The sequence below is a fragment of the Oncorhynchus tshawytscha genome, linkage group LG21, assembly GCF_018296145.1.
Source record: "Oncorhynchus tshawytscha isolate Ot180627B linkage group LG21, Otsh_v2.0, whole genome shotgun sequence".
Lineage (NCBI taxonomy): Eukaryota > Metazoa > Chordata > Actinopteri > Salmoniformes > Salmonidae > Oncorhynchus > Oncorhynchus tshawytscha.
Genome location: NC_056449.1, coordinates 2,996,100 through 3,011,563, shown reverse-complemented (window position 1 = coordinate 3,011,563; position 15,464 = coordinate 2,996,100). Strand labels below are relative to the sequence as shown.

The 15,464-nt window shown below is 44.3% G+C and overlaps 1 protein-coding gene across 2 annotated transcripts in view; it reads right to left on the bottom strand.

Moving 5' to 3' along the window:
• LOC112220696 (fibroblast growth factor receptor-like 1) overlaps positions 1-15,464 on the bottom strand; it is a 62,227-nt gene that overhangs the window by 46,127 nt on the left and 636 nt on the right. The gene's annotated exons all lie outside the window — the stretch shown is intronic.

Genomic DNA, 15,464 nt, shown 5'->3' with positions numbered 1-15,464 from the left:
CGTGTGGAAATCCACTGCATAGTCTGCCACACTGTGGGAGTCTTGCCGAAGCTGGAGTAACTTCCTGGCAGCCTCTCTCCCAGACAATGGAGCATTGAAAACTTTCTTCACCTCCACAATGAACTCCTCCAGACTGAAATATATGGCCAACTGCTGTTCCCATACTGCCGTAGCCCAGGCGAGAGCACCCCCGGACATCAGCGTGATGAGGTATGCTATCATCTTACAGCGGTCTGAGGGGAAGGAGGAGGGATGCAGCTCGATGATGAGGGAACACTGAGCAAGAAATGTCCGACAGGTGCCCGACTCTCCATCAAAGCGTTCCGGGGGAGGTAAGCAGGGTAACGAGAAACCGGGGTGGCGGTGCTGCTAACAGCAGTGTTACTGAGGGGCTGGGAGGGTACCCTTGTGGTAGGCTGACTAACAGGCAACCCGCGGAATTGCTCCAGCAATGTGTCCAACGCTTGGTCATGGCATTCGGCCAAGGTCTGGAACCCTTCCACAAGACCATGAAGCAACTCCTCATGCCTTCCGTTGGTGGCTCCTTGGGAGGAGATGGTGTTGCGGAGCTGGTCTGAGTCTGCTGGGTCAGTCATGGCCCGTTCGTACTATCACGTTTAGGGAAGACCCAGATGCAGACAGTGTCGAAGTAACAAAAGTTTATTACTAGAACAGGGGCAGGCAAACGACAGGTCAATGGCAGGCAGAGGTCAGTAATCCAGATCAGAGTCCATAAGGTACAGAACTGCAGGCAGTCTCGGGGTCAGGGCAGGCAGAGGTCAATAATCCAGGGTGATGTGACAAGGTACAGAACGGCAGGCAGGCTCAGGGTCAGGGCAGGCAGAATGTTCAAAACCGGGAAAACTAGAAAACAGGAGCAAGGGGAAACCCGTTGGTAGGCTTGAAAAACAAAACAAACAGGCAACAGACAAACAGAGAACACAGGTATAAATACACTGGGGTTAATGGGGGAGATGGTGCGACACCTGGAGGGGGGTGGAAAGGCCACAATTGCTTTTGAAGAGCCACAGGGTTCTGCAGGCTTTCTTGTTGAAGCCCAGTTCTACCACACCTGATTTTACTATTCAAGGTCTCAATGAACAGCTGAGTAGTAGAATCAGGTTTGGTAGCACTGGGCTTGAACAAAAAAGCCTGCCTAACCCTGTGGCTCAACTTGTCATTAGCCATTTTGGTAACTCCTGATACAAACTGTGACAAATGACAAACTGCTGAGAAACATCTGTAAAATACTAAGTCCTTAGACAAGTACAAAACACTTTTAAGAATAATTATTTACAAATCTGACATTGGATAGGTGCTCTAAATCCTTAAGATATAAATGCCCTTAGAAATGCTCTACACGCTTGTTCAACTCCAGTAAAAGAGCACACATTCCCACATTTATAAATGGCAGTATAAATATGAAAGCAGATGGGAGTACTCACAGATTTGGAACAGAACATACATAAGTGCTACTGATAGTGTGCGATGTACTGTGTGCATACGAATAAGCGTAAGTCGTTTGTCAGCTCCGCGTGGGCCGGTTTAACAGATTTCTTAGCTTCTGATAGGAAGCAATGTTTACAACCTGCCAACTTATCGTGTACCGTAGGGATGGCGTGCATGTGACGGATGAGTGCAACCACGTTGTCCTTGAAATTTGAGAGATGGTCTCTCCATGTTCTCTCCTCTGTAGTAGCAAGATGAGTGCACTAGTACTAATTGCCACTCAGTGAACCCAAAGGTGCTTTTAAGAGACAACTAATACAATAAAATAAGCACACATCGTGCGTGTGCGCATCAGCGTGTGTGTCAGGAAAGAGATGTCAAAAACTATACATGACAGAGAATGGTCAAAATATCCCCTCCGGTAGACCTTCAAATCTTAGGGTGGTAACTCTAACTATTGCGCTACAAACCCTGTTATAGACATGGCAACTTGACATTATTTAAATGAACAGTCTGATGACGAAAGCACACGTTTGTTCCAAAATGTTTTGTTCATTCACTCAGTACTGATTGATTGCTGATTACATAGCTAACCAAGTTAGCAAGCATGGTGTTTTCATTTGACTGGCACAGGTTGCGCAAAACAAGCAATGATCATTATGATCCACACAGCTGTTCTGGTGTGTGCATTTATTATAAATTAGCAGAGTGACAGTTTTCCCCAAGTTTGGTGTATCTAACTGGCTATAAAAGCAGCCAAGGATGTTCCCTAGCTTATTTGTTTGTGCTCTGGTTACACACAAAGTGTCCAGATCAGCAGTTTACACAGATGACTTCAGCCATATGAAAAACATTCCATAGAAAATGATACCTACCTACTAGCTAGCTACCTTCCTTTTCCATCTACCTTCCTTTTCCATCTACTAGGTAGCTGTTACTGTTGAGCAGCAACTGAGTTGCACCTGGTTTAAGAACTCTTTAAAAAAAAAATATATATATATATATATATATATTTCACCTTTATTTAACCAGGTAGGCAAGTTGAGAACAAGTTCTCATTTACAATTGCGACCTGGCCAAGATAAAGCAAAGCAGTTCGACACATACAACAACATAGAGTTACACATGGAGTAAAACAAACATACAATCAATAATACAGTAGAAAAATAAGTCGATATACAATGTGAGCAAATGAGGTGAGGTAAGGGAGGTAAAGGCAAAAAAACGCCATGATGGCTAGGTAAATACAATATAGCAAGTAAAACACTGGAATGGTTGATTTGCAGTGGAAGAATGTGCAAAGTAGAAATAAAAATAATGGGGTGCAAAGGAGCAAAATAAATAAATAAATACAGTAGGGGAAGAGGTAGTTGTTTGGGCTAAATTATAAATGGGCTATGTACAGGTGCAGTAATCTGTGAGCTGCTCTGACAGCTGGTGCTTAAAGCTAGTGAGGGAGATAAGTGTTTCTAGTTTCAGAGAGTTTTATAGTTCGTTCCAGTCATTGGCAGCAGATAACTGGAAGGAGAGGCGGCCAAAGGAGGAATTGGCTTCGGGGGTGACCAGAGAGATATACCTGCTGGAGCGCGTGCTACAGGTGGGTGCTGCTATGGTGACCAGTGAGCTGAGATAAGGGGAGACTTTAGCTAGAACTTTTGAGATTCTGCAGAAAATATTTTTGCATAGTCAGAAATGCTACAAGAAGGTAGGACATTGTTGGTTTATATTGGGCAGAAATGTGCACGTGAGAGCGGTAAAATTGTGAATTTAATAAAAACCAGGGCATAAAATTAACTTTTTGGTCCAGCAGCCAAAATATTTTATTTTTGCAAAAACACACAAAAAAAAGCGATTAGCATGATTGGTAATGTTTCTAAAACAATACATGTATTACTAATAAGAAGTAAAATGGTATATTGTTTAATTTCAAAATATCAAAAATGTCACATGCCCTTTAACGGTGGGAGGTTACGACTGTGGTAATGCAAATCGAGTCACATTTGTGTCTGACTAGTACTTAGAGGAGTTGTCTTCTCTTCCCTAGCAGTTGAAACTCAAACATAGAAAAATAACCTAGCTTGTGAACCAAAGATGCCGCCGAAGAACATGGCTGACGTTTTACATTCTCCCAACCAATTGTGCAATTTAGATATTCTTTTTGCGTAACTTATTTTTTAAAACTTATTGTTTACATAATGTTGCTGCTACGGTCTGAAAAGACCGAAAATAACTTCTGGACATCAGAAAAGCAATTACTCACTGCGGACTAGAATAAACTTTTTCGAGTCTGACGAGAAGGATATCCTGCTTTCACTGGAACAGGCCCAGATCCATGCCTTTTGAGTGAAGAAAAGACGCCGGAAAAGGGGACGCAGATCGGAGATCCTTCTGAGAAGCTGGAGGCTAGCGAGTAAACTCCCAATGCCTTCCATTCTCCTTGCTAATGTGCAATCGTTAGAAAATAAAATTGATGACTTACTATTAAGATTATCCTACCAACAGTACATTAAAAACGGTAACATCTTATGTTTCACCGAGACGTGGCTGAACGAAGAAACGGACAATATAGAGCTGGCGGGATTTTCCATGCACCGGCAGAACAGAGACACTACCTCTGGTAAGACGAGGGGTGGGGGTGTGTGTCTTTTGTTAATAACGGCTGGTATGCAATGTCCAATATTAAAGAAGTCTCGAGGCATTGCTCGCCTGAGGTAGAGTACTTCACGATAAACTGTCGAACACACTATCTACCAAGAGAGTTCTCATCTGTATTATTCGTAGCCGTCTATTTACCACCACAAAGTGATGCTGGCACTAAGACTGCTCTCAACCAACTCTATAAGGCCATAAGCAAAGAAGAAAATGCTCACCCAAAATGCTCCTAGTGGCCGGGGACTTTAATGCAGGCATACTTAAATCAGTTTTTACAACATTTTTACCAGCATGTCACATGTGCAACCAGGGGGAAATAAATCCTATACCACCTTTACTCATCACACAGAGATTTATACATTTGGCAAATCTTACCACAATTATATCCTCCTGATTCCTGCTTACAAGCAAAAACTAAAGCAGGAAGTACCAGTGACTCGCTTAATACGGAAGTGGTCAGATGACGCAGATTCTACACTACAGGACGGTTTTGCTTGAACAGACACAGGAAACAATCACCCACAACTCAAAGGTGAAACCAGGCAACCTAAGTATGGTTCTCAATCAGGGACAACGATTGACAGCTGCCTCTGATTGAGAACCATACCAGACCAAACACAGAAATCCCAAATTAAGAAAAAAGAACATAGACAACCCACCCAACTTACGCCCTGACCATACTAAAACAAAGACATAACAAAAGAAATAAGGTCAGAACGTGACCGTACCCCCCACCACCTTTACTCCACACACAGAGATGTATACATTTGGCAAATCGTACCACAATTCTATCCTCCTGATTCCTGCTTACAAGCAAAAACTAAAGCAGGAAGTACCAGTGACTCGCTCAATACGGAAGTGGTCAGATGACGCAGATTCTACACTACAGGACGGTTTTGCTTGCACAGACTGGAATATGTTCCGGGATTCATTCAATGGCATTGAGGAATACACCACCTTAGTCATCGGCTTCATCAATAAGTGCATTGATGATGTCGTCCCCACAGTGACTGTACATACATATCCCAAACAGAAGCCATGGATTACAGGCAACATCCACATCGAGCTAAAGGCTAGAGCTGCCGCTTTCAAGGAGCGGGAGACTAATCTGGACACTTATAAGAAATCCCTCTATGCCCTCAGACGAACCATCAAACAAGCAAAGCGTCAATACAGGATTAAGATTGAATCCTACTACACCGGCTCTGACCCTCATCGGATGTGGTATGGCTTGAAACGGAAATTTGAAACCTAGCCACAAGCTGCCCAGTGATGCGAGCCTACCAGACAAGCTAAATGCCTTTTATGCTCGCTTCAAGGCAAGCAACACTGAAGCATGCACGAGAGCACCAGCTGTTCTGGATGACTGTGTGATAACGCTCTCGGTAGCCGATGTGAACAAAACCTTTAAACAGGTCAACATTCACAAAGCCGCTGGGCCAGACGGATTACCAGGATGTGTACTCAAAACATGTACGGACCAACTGTCAAGTGTCTTCACTGACATTTTCAACCTCTCCCTGACCGAGTCTGTAATACCTACATGTTTCAAGCAGACCACCATAGTCCCTGTGCCAAAGGAAGCGAAGGTAACCTGCCTAAATGATTACCGCCCCATGGCACTCACGTCGGTAGCCAAGAAGTACTTTGAAAGGCTGGTCAAGGCTGACATCACCAGCATTCTCCCAGACACTCTAGACCCACTTCAATTCGCATACCGCCTGTAACGGTCGTCGTATGAAGGAGAAGAGGAGGACCAATGCGCAGCGTGGTAAGTGTCCATATTTAATAGAACAAACTGAACACGACAAAATACAAAAATAACAAAGTGAAATAACAAACCGAAACAGTTCCATGTGGAACAGACACAGGAAACAATCACCCACAACTCAAAGGTGAAACCAGGCTACCTAAGTATGGTTCTCAATCAGGGACAACGATTGACAGCTGCCTCTGATTGAGAACCATACCAGACCAAACACAGAAATCCCAAATTAAGAAAAAAGAACATAGACAACCCACCCAACTCACGCCCTGACCATACTAAAACAAAGACATGACAAAAGAACTAAGGTCAGAATGCGACACCGCCCCAACAGATCCACAGATGACGCAATCTCAATCGCACTCCACACTGCCCTTTCTCACCTGGACTAAAGGAACACCTATGTGAGAATGGCATTCATTGACTACAGCTCAGCGTTCAACACCATAGTGCCCATGAAGCTCATCACTAAGCTAATGACTCTGGGACTAAACACCTCCCTCTGCAACTGGATCCTGGACTTCCTGACAGGCCACCCCCAGGTGGTAAGAGTAGGCAACAACAAGTCTGCCACGCTGATCCTTAACACTGGGCCCCCTCAGGAGTGTGTACATAGTCCCCTCCTGTATTCCCTGTTCACCCACGACTGAGTGGCCAAACACGACTCCAACACCATCATTAGGTTTGCTGACGACACAACAGTCTGATCATCGACAACGATGAGACGACCTATAGGAGGAGGTCAGAGAACTGGCAGTGAGGTGCCAGGACAACAACCTCTCCCTCAATGTGAGCAAGACAAAGGAGCTAATTGTGAACTACAGGAAAAGGCGGGACAAACAGGCTGTAGTGGAGCGGGTCGAAAGTTTCAAGTTCCTTGGTGTCCATGTAACGGATGTGAAACGGCTAGCTTAGTTAGCGGTGGTGCGGGCTAAATAGCGTTTCAATCGGTGATGTCACTTGCTCTGAGACCTTGAAGTAGTAGTTCCCCTTGCTCTGCAAGGGCCGCGGCTTTTGTAGAGCGATGGGTAACGATGCTTTGTGGGTGACTGTTGTTGATGTGTGCAGAGGGTCCCTGGTTTGCGCCCGGGTATGGGCGAGGGGACGGTTATACTGTTACATCCACATCACCAATGAACTATCATGGTTCAAACATACCAAGACAGTTGTGAAGAGGGCACGACAAAATATTTTCCCCCTCAGGAGACTGAAAAGATTTGGCATGGGCCCCCAGATCCTCAAATGGTTCTACAGCTGCACCATCGAGAGCATCCTGACCGGTTGCATCACCGCCTGCTTTGGCAACTGCTCAGCATCTGACCGTAAGGCGCTACAGAGGGTAGTGGGAACGGCCCAGTACATCCCTGGGGCCAAGCTTCCTGCCATCCAGGACCTATATAATAGGCGGTGTCAGAGGAAAGCCCATAAAATTGTCAGAGATTCCAGTCACCCAAGTTAAAGACTGTTTTCTCTGTTACCGCACGGCAAGCGGTACTGGAGCGCCAAGTCTCCTCAACAGCTTCTACCCCCAAGCCATTAGACTGCTGAACAATTCATAGAAATCGCCACCGGACAATTTACATTGAAACCCCCCTCACCTTCCACCCTCTTGTACACTGCTGCTACTCTCTGTTTGTTTGTTACCTATGCATAGTCATTTCTCCCCCACCTACATGTACAGATTACCTCAACTAAAGTTCAAATAAAGTTTGATTTAATTTGAAACCATGTAAATAGTCAAGGAACAAAAGATCAACATTTCACTTCCGTAGACTTTCGTTTCAAGTAACTTAGACCAAGTTTTGAGCCTGTGCACAGCGCTTCTAAAAATGAATCTTTCTTTCACTCAGCTTTTCACAGCCTCCAGCCAGGTAATTTTGCAGCACGAGTTGGAATAGGCTATATAGGATTCGTAGTTCTTTGACTTTGTGAGATTAATTTACCAGCTATGAAACAAAACAACAGAAATACTTTGAAAACAGCTACTGCAGCATTTATTTTACTACGTGGTCATACTTGACTATTTTTATTCACAGATGCGAGTGAAATGCTCACACTGTGGAGTCCTGACCAAAAATAGAAATAGATATCTTACACTGCCTAAATCTACCCAAATCTGGCAGGTGACAGTGTTAATTTTAGGCCCTGATAAAAACTGTTGCACCTACAAACTTGCATAGAGGGCAGGTCACTGTTTTCTGGGCTTCCAGCTTCATTTCACTCACTCACTCTTCTTCTACTCCACCGTGTGGATGTAAATGCCTAGCAGAGTGTGTGTCTGTCATTTTTTCATTGGCTCCATGTCCATCCATCCACCTCACCCCGCTAGAGCTCATCCAAGCCCCCAGCTGTCTCTCAGACAGACATCATAGAACATCGTCTTGGAATCTTGGAAGAACACTCTCCCCCTACCTTAGAAAAAAATACAGAAACCTGGTCATTCCTCAAAAGCAAACCATTTAACATTTCTGGAGGGTGGCGTCGAGTGTCTGCCTCTTTTTAGCTCTGGCATGTTGTTGGAGCAAAGGCTATGCACGCTCCACCTCCACTGATGCAGAAGCTGGAGAGGGCACAAGGCCTGACTGTTGGCCCTGACGCCAGGCCTATGTGGGTAGCTGGGTGTTTAGGTTGGTGTGGGGGCAATGATGTACCCACCTCTGACTCTCCTTTCCATACCACTGGCCCTAACACACTCTCACTGGAGCAGATGTAAATGTTAATCTCTTATTTCAGTGTGAATGGAATTCATGTGAGTCACAGGAGGGAGTTTTGGGCACTGGGCGCTCTATGTACACACTCTATCTGAATCATAGAGGCTCAGATTCCCTAGTTGTGTTGTTTCCCATCAGATTTGGGAACACCGCTCTCCTCTGCTGTGAGGGTAAGACAACCCAACCAACAGCCTTGGCCTGTAGTTACCCAGTGGTGGTGGTATGGGACCCCCATGTATCTGTTCACACACAGGTTGGACCACCAGCAGCTCAGACCACACAAACAGAGCCACAGCTCCACAGGGATTCTGGGTAATGTTGTAGAACGCCGGCCCCATCACAAATAACGAGCACCTGCTTATTAAGCACAACCCTTTGTGTCAACAGTCCACACCGACAGACAGCTATTATCTCACGCATGGTTCCTAATTCTGGTTTGGCTCTCGCTATACACAGTATGTAATGTTTACATGTTCGGCTGTGGCTCACACTCACCGACCCAGCAAGCTACTGCTGCGGCTGCTGGTCTGTCTGTCACTGCTGAATGTGAGTGCCAGAGCAGAGCAGACTAGGCAGGGAGGGCAGGGCAGGGCAGCTTGCATAAGAATCACTCAGACAAGACCGTGCAGCACAGGTCCAAGGAGGAACATGCCAGGTGGTGATACTGATCAGTGGCTCACCCTCACTCTCACCACTGCTTTACCCAAACCTGCTGCTGCTGTCGGCTCAGAGTAGGGCCGGGTGGGTGCTCCCTCTCTCTCTTTCATCAGGGTACACTTTAAGCTCTATGTATGGCCACTTATTGGTAGCAGACTGAAGAGAGGCCCGTCTTCCTTGTTGTAGAGCATGTTTTCTTTGCTGCTTAGTCCCAGAACATTGTGTAACCTATGGCGCTGAACCAGGGCCAGGCAGAAGTGGGCCATGCCATTGAATGGGTGAAGCAGCAGCAGAGCCGGGGATGAAAGCCATTAAGGAGGCCCTTCCGTTGAGCCACAGGTTCTAAATGCCTGGAATGTCGGTGTTCTGAGAAAACCACAGGATTCTAAAGAGAAGCCGTCCACTGCCCTGAGTCAATGGGACAAATGCACGGAATGGGCATATTCCCTGCTTCTTTTCTGTGACATTTTAAAATGCCCAGAGTGTAGGGCTATGAGGAGTGGTGATGGTTGGAAGGGTTCTGAAATCCCCCTAGTTAAAGGCTGTGTAATCCCACCTTTACCCAGGGACAAAGAGACTGCAACAAAGCAAGCTTCCATTAGGAAGAGGGGCCCCACATCAAGAACAAATTGCTCGTGACGAACACTCAACCTTACTGGTCTTGTGCAAGCACACTGCTCCGACAAGTTAAGTCCACGGGAATGGAGAGAACAATTCACTCCAAGGTGCCCTCTTCCACCTGTGCAAACAGTGCAGTTCCGGGCTCAAGTAGGTAAAGAGCACACAAACAGGGTCCACGCAAGATGACATCTCACTGACCTCCAGCGGAGTGGGGCCTTTATCTAAACCAGGGTGAGGAATGTTTGAACACCCGCCGCTAACCTTTGTGTTTTTTATGCCTCCACTATAAATACCAAACACTTCTCTAATAGCCGTGCTCAAGCAATACGTTTCAAACCAAATGCAGCTCATTAACTGCCTTGTTTACGTAAAGTTCCATTCCCCTCACGCGAAACACCACAGACTTGTTTTAAGTGCACACGTTTAACAGAGATCACAACTACAAAGAAGACTGGGACCTACTTCAAAACAAACATTAAAAAAATATGGAGTGAGAGATACAAAATGAGGTTTGGCAAGCTGTGTTCATGTGGACTTGTAAGAGCCGGATGTTAACACATTGGTTTGTGCACCACACACTCTGAGATCTGCCACAATGAAAATCATGTTCAAATCTAATAACGAAGCTTTATGGAGCCAGAGAACACACACACAGTCAGGAGCATCAGCCAAGCTGTCGGTTCCCAGGCCAAAAAATAAGTACATTCAAATACAATCGCAAACGAGGTGGGCATGTGTTAACTTTGAATGGGAGCATGTGTGTTGTAAAATGTAACTGTGTAACACCTGACAAATCCTTTAGCAGTGTCATCATGGTGGACAACATGCTTGTATAGGCCAGGCCCACAGTAATGGTTTGAGTTCCCTCCATCTACAAAATTGACAACAACAAAAAACAGTTTTCTTCTGTGCTTGACCCATGAAACATAATTTAAAACATCAGCCACATTAGCATTATATTATATCCTTGCTGACATCAGTCGCTGTAGGGTTGCAATGCTACCAGTAATTTACCAAAGTTACCGGAATCTTCAGTAATTTTTGTAATTAAATGTCACGTCCTGACCATAGAAAGCTTTTATTTTCTATGGTAGAGTAGGTCAGGGTGTGACTGGGGTGTTGTTCTAGTTTATATTTTCTATGTGGGGTTATAGGTTTATTTTCTATGTTGGTGATTTGTTTGATTCCCAATTAGAGGCAGCTGGTTATCGTTGTCTCTAATTGGGGATCATACTTAAGTAGAATTTTTCCCACCTGTGGGTTATGGGATATTGTTTATGTTTAGTTGCCTGTTAGCACTGCATTGTTAGTCACGTTTCGTTTATTCTTTATTTGTTTTCTCTTGGCTAAAGTTTCACTTTAGTCTTTAATAAATATGTGGAACTCTACATACGCTGCGCCTTGTTCCGACCATTATTACAAAACATGTGACATTAAAAGAAAATCAAACTTTGGAAATGTATACTTGAATAACTTAAAATAACATTGATTAATATACAGTATTCATTTATTATATCGGTGTCCATATTGTCCATGAGTTTCTAGTAGATAGACCATATGGTTCAAGAGAAAATAGCCAAATTAATGAAAAAAGCATTTCATCAACAATGGAATTATTTTCATTTAACTCTGCAACTTCCAACTATTGGGACTACTTCCAACTGACACCAGTTTGATGCCAAAACATTCCCAACAAATACATATTGAAATAGTCAAATAAATCTTAGTTTGTAAAAATATATTTCATGCTGAAACCCTCATATTAAACACCAATGGTATTCACTGTTTATGGTTTATATTTAGGACAGTGTTTTACAGCTTTTTACTTCTATTTCTTATTTTAAAATCATGTTATTTAATTATTTCATATATTTTATATGTGATAAATCCACACAGAGGGCCAGAGATTATAACAGACACCTGTAATAATCTGAAATAACCAAAAGGGCCACTAGATGTCTTGTGATAGATTACATCAAATCTCATAGTTTACTGGTAAATTTGAACGTTTCCATTAATATGCTCTCCCTTTGCAACCCTAATCGTTCTTCTGGAACAGTCAAGTCCTCGGTGTGAAGACTGGACGGGCATCTGATACTGTTTAACTGTGTGCACACGTTCAACCCTGCGCAGAATCAGACATCCAGCTGGAAGAGGTACTAGCAAATAGCACTCAGATGGATCAGGGAAAGAGATGAGCACTGATGATGTTCTGAAGATAAGGGAGCTACAGAGGAAAACTGACAGAACACTGTGGACTCATCACAGATATAATTGGAATTTTACTCAACAAGTGGAATTGTGTCAGACTGAGCTGCTGTCCATCAAAGGCTGCTGAGCCAACCCAGTCTCCAGTCTCCAGTTAGTCCCCATTGCTCCAGCAGAGGCTGTGTATAATCAGCAGCCAGGCTTTGTGATAAGCAGGAGGCCTGCAGTGCCATATTATCCACCATTATCTGCCTAATGAGCTGGAGGAGCATGACACCTGGTGAGAGAGGCCCACAGCAGTGATAGGGAGCTCTGTTTAGTACTACTACAGCCCCAGAAGACTTCATCACTGAGTGTACTAAGTAGTAGACTACTGCTTATTGCAGCATTGACAGGATGGATGACCTGAACTGGAAATAAACAGCCACAAGCCAGGCTTAATTTCCTGGCCTATCAGTTGAATCCAATAATCTTGTATTTATTAAGTTGTTACAAGGTTGTTTAGGGATCTTGAGTGGCCAGAAGGCCTTTCTGTGCTGTGAGGTCTCTGAGAGGAGAGGCCATGGGCCATGACACAAACTCCCTCACCGTGCAGTATGCAGCATGTTACTATGTCTCATTTAACACCAAATAGACTCCTCAAAACCATTTTCAGATTGAAAGGCTTAAGCGCAAGGCGGATTCTTTGATGGATGTCCAAGAAAGAAAAAAGGAAAAAGAAGAAGCATGTGGCTGTTGCTGAGTCTGAGTCTGAGATAGAAACACTGTTTCTTCAGAGAGTTTTGTACTGCTGAGTGGAAGTACATAAATCAAACGGCTTCCGACTTATTAGCTTTTGATACGGTCTGCTTGACTTGGTCCTTCAAATCGGCTCAGAGCCAAGCCAGCAATCACCAGGCCCATCTGAGCATGCTGGTCCTGGAGCTGTGATAGCCCGGCACAGAGCCATGACGCTGGGTGAGAGAACAGGTGAGCACCGGGGGGGCTGGGCTGAACTGCATTGGGTTGGCAGCTAGGCTAGCTAGAGCCTTAGCACCTGTGGGAGGCTCACTCACAGTCAATGTGGGCCACTTCTCTCATATCCAAATGTCAAAACGAGCCAGTGAGGAACAGGAACTATGTGACGGCATGAGGGAGACAGAGGAGCCAGAACATTCCGCAAACTGGCTGTGTTCGCACTTTATCTCCGTTGGCGGGTGTGTGGAGCGTATCTATGGTATCCCATCCAAGGTGCCCTAGCTCCTGCATCACTCTTCATTCATTGAGGGCCAGCCAGCATGAACTTGTTTTTATCAGCGGCAAATCGCATGCATGGTGCCTGGACTTTCTCTCGCGAGCCCTGCTTATAGCACTCTTGGGAGTCATAACTTTGAATAGTTGAGTATACCTACCGTGAAAATGGGAAAACTGAACTTTGGATTAAACCTTCATTGCGAAACTGGAAACGCTGTATGATAACAGTTATGTCAAGCACACTCATGCAGATAAGTGGAAGCCCTTCAAAAAATGACTTTCTCTGCTGGGAGAAAAAAAATCTCAATGAAATTAGGATTGTCCATTTTTGATCTGACCCACCGGAGTAACAAGAGGTATTTGTGTATCAGGCTAGCCCAGAACAATCCCTAAAACTGAGAAGAAACCCAATAGGCTGCATCTCTCACCTGGATCACAAGCAACACTTTACAATGCACCCATTCCAGACTCAGACGTCCCACATGACACCTTTTATCTACATTGCCAGAGAGAGACACACACTGCATAACGTCCTGGGCTCTGACATGGCATTCCTAGGATAACTCCGACAAGGCAGAAAGGAAAGGAGCAATCTAAGGACAACACAGATTGTGTGCGTGTATTTCCTTCTACCACCCACCCACTCCAGCACACGTACACACACACAGCCACACAATGTGAAAGAAGTGCAGTGAGCAGATACCAGGGTCAACAGAGAAAACAATGGACTGATTACTCCACAGAGTAAGGTCAAGATCTATCTGATTTGCCCAGATGTCTTGTGGTGGTGGTGGCCTCTCTGAATGTGATCAGGTAGCTTTAGTTACAGCCCACCTGGATGATGATAGACTAAAACCATGAGACACAATAGTTTGAGAATTCTACAGTAGGGGCCAACTTTTAAAACATATCACAGGTGTCATACTGAACTGAATAAAATGTTGTTGTTTTTTAAACGGTCAAGAAATCCTTGAACCTGATTTCGAAACATTTGCATCACACTCAAATCCACATAGTCAATTCATTTCCATATTAACATCAAAAGGGAATTCCAGTAGAATATATATTACAATACAAAATAAAATGTTGTTTCAAATCAAACAACCAATAGCCATTCCCCTTGGACTGGGCTCGTTGCATGTTGAACGCAGTTTCTATTTCCTGCCACTATGGGGACATGGGACACACTCTTTTCATGCCACTTCGATTCAAAGTGATTTTCGAAGCAGGTTAGGAGAGCATTTTCGCTAACCCTATAACCCATTTCCTAACCTTAACCTCAGTCTCCTAACCTGCTAAAAAAACTCACTTCGGTATCGAAGTGGTGTGAAAAGAATGTTTCCCATGGGGAAATTGCAATGCCAGTGACCCTGAGTCTAGTACAGTCAGCAGGGTATAATAGAGGATCACAGAGGCCTGGCAAACAACTCCTCGCTGCATAAAGCAAGACTTCTTCCCCTGGTTTACGCACACAGCCCAGTAGGTGTCATCAGCCCTGCTTTGATGTACGCTAACTGCTCTTCAACTTGGCAGGAGATACAAACTTATGCACCTCTAAATTCCTGCAACGATTCCAAGAAAAGGCATGCTTGTTTGGTTTCTGACGGCCTCACTCCGCTGATGCAAACTGGGCTTCTTCAAAAGCCACATTTATGTGCAGCCCCATGGTCTGTGTTTTGTCTGTAAACACGGCACAGGGCCACTCTCTCTGGGTGCGCAGTTAATCATTAAACACATTACCACTGAGAGGATTTTTTTGTTTCTGTTGACCTTAGGGCAAATTTGAATGTGGGGTTGGAAGCCAAGTAGAGTTCACAGAATTGTTAAATAAATTCCTGTGAATTAAACATGTGATAGAAGAGGTCACTCTAGGTGGAGTGTAGACTCTGTCTCTCAGTGTTGCAGACACAAACATTCTCAAACAAATTCACTGACAATAGTCTGTGGAAACAGACTACGGTGCCAAAAAATAACGTTTAAAAGATTATATTATCTGTCAAAAATGTGAGTCACACATGTATTATTCAGATTTTCATATGGATATCCATTTTCATAAGTATTTGTACATCAATGAGGACAGACGAAACATGATAACTCTTTCCACATTTCATTGGGTTATTTGCGGGACAATGTTACAATGTAGTAACACTACAGTAAGATAATAAGCA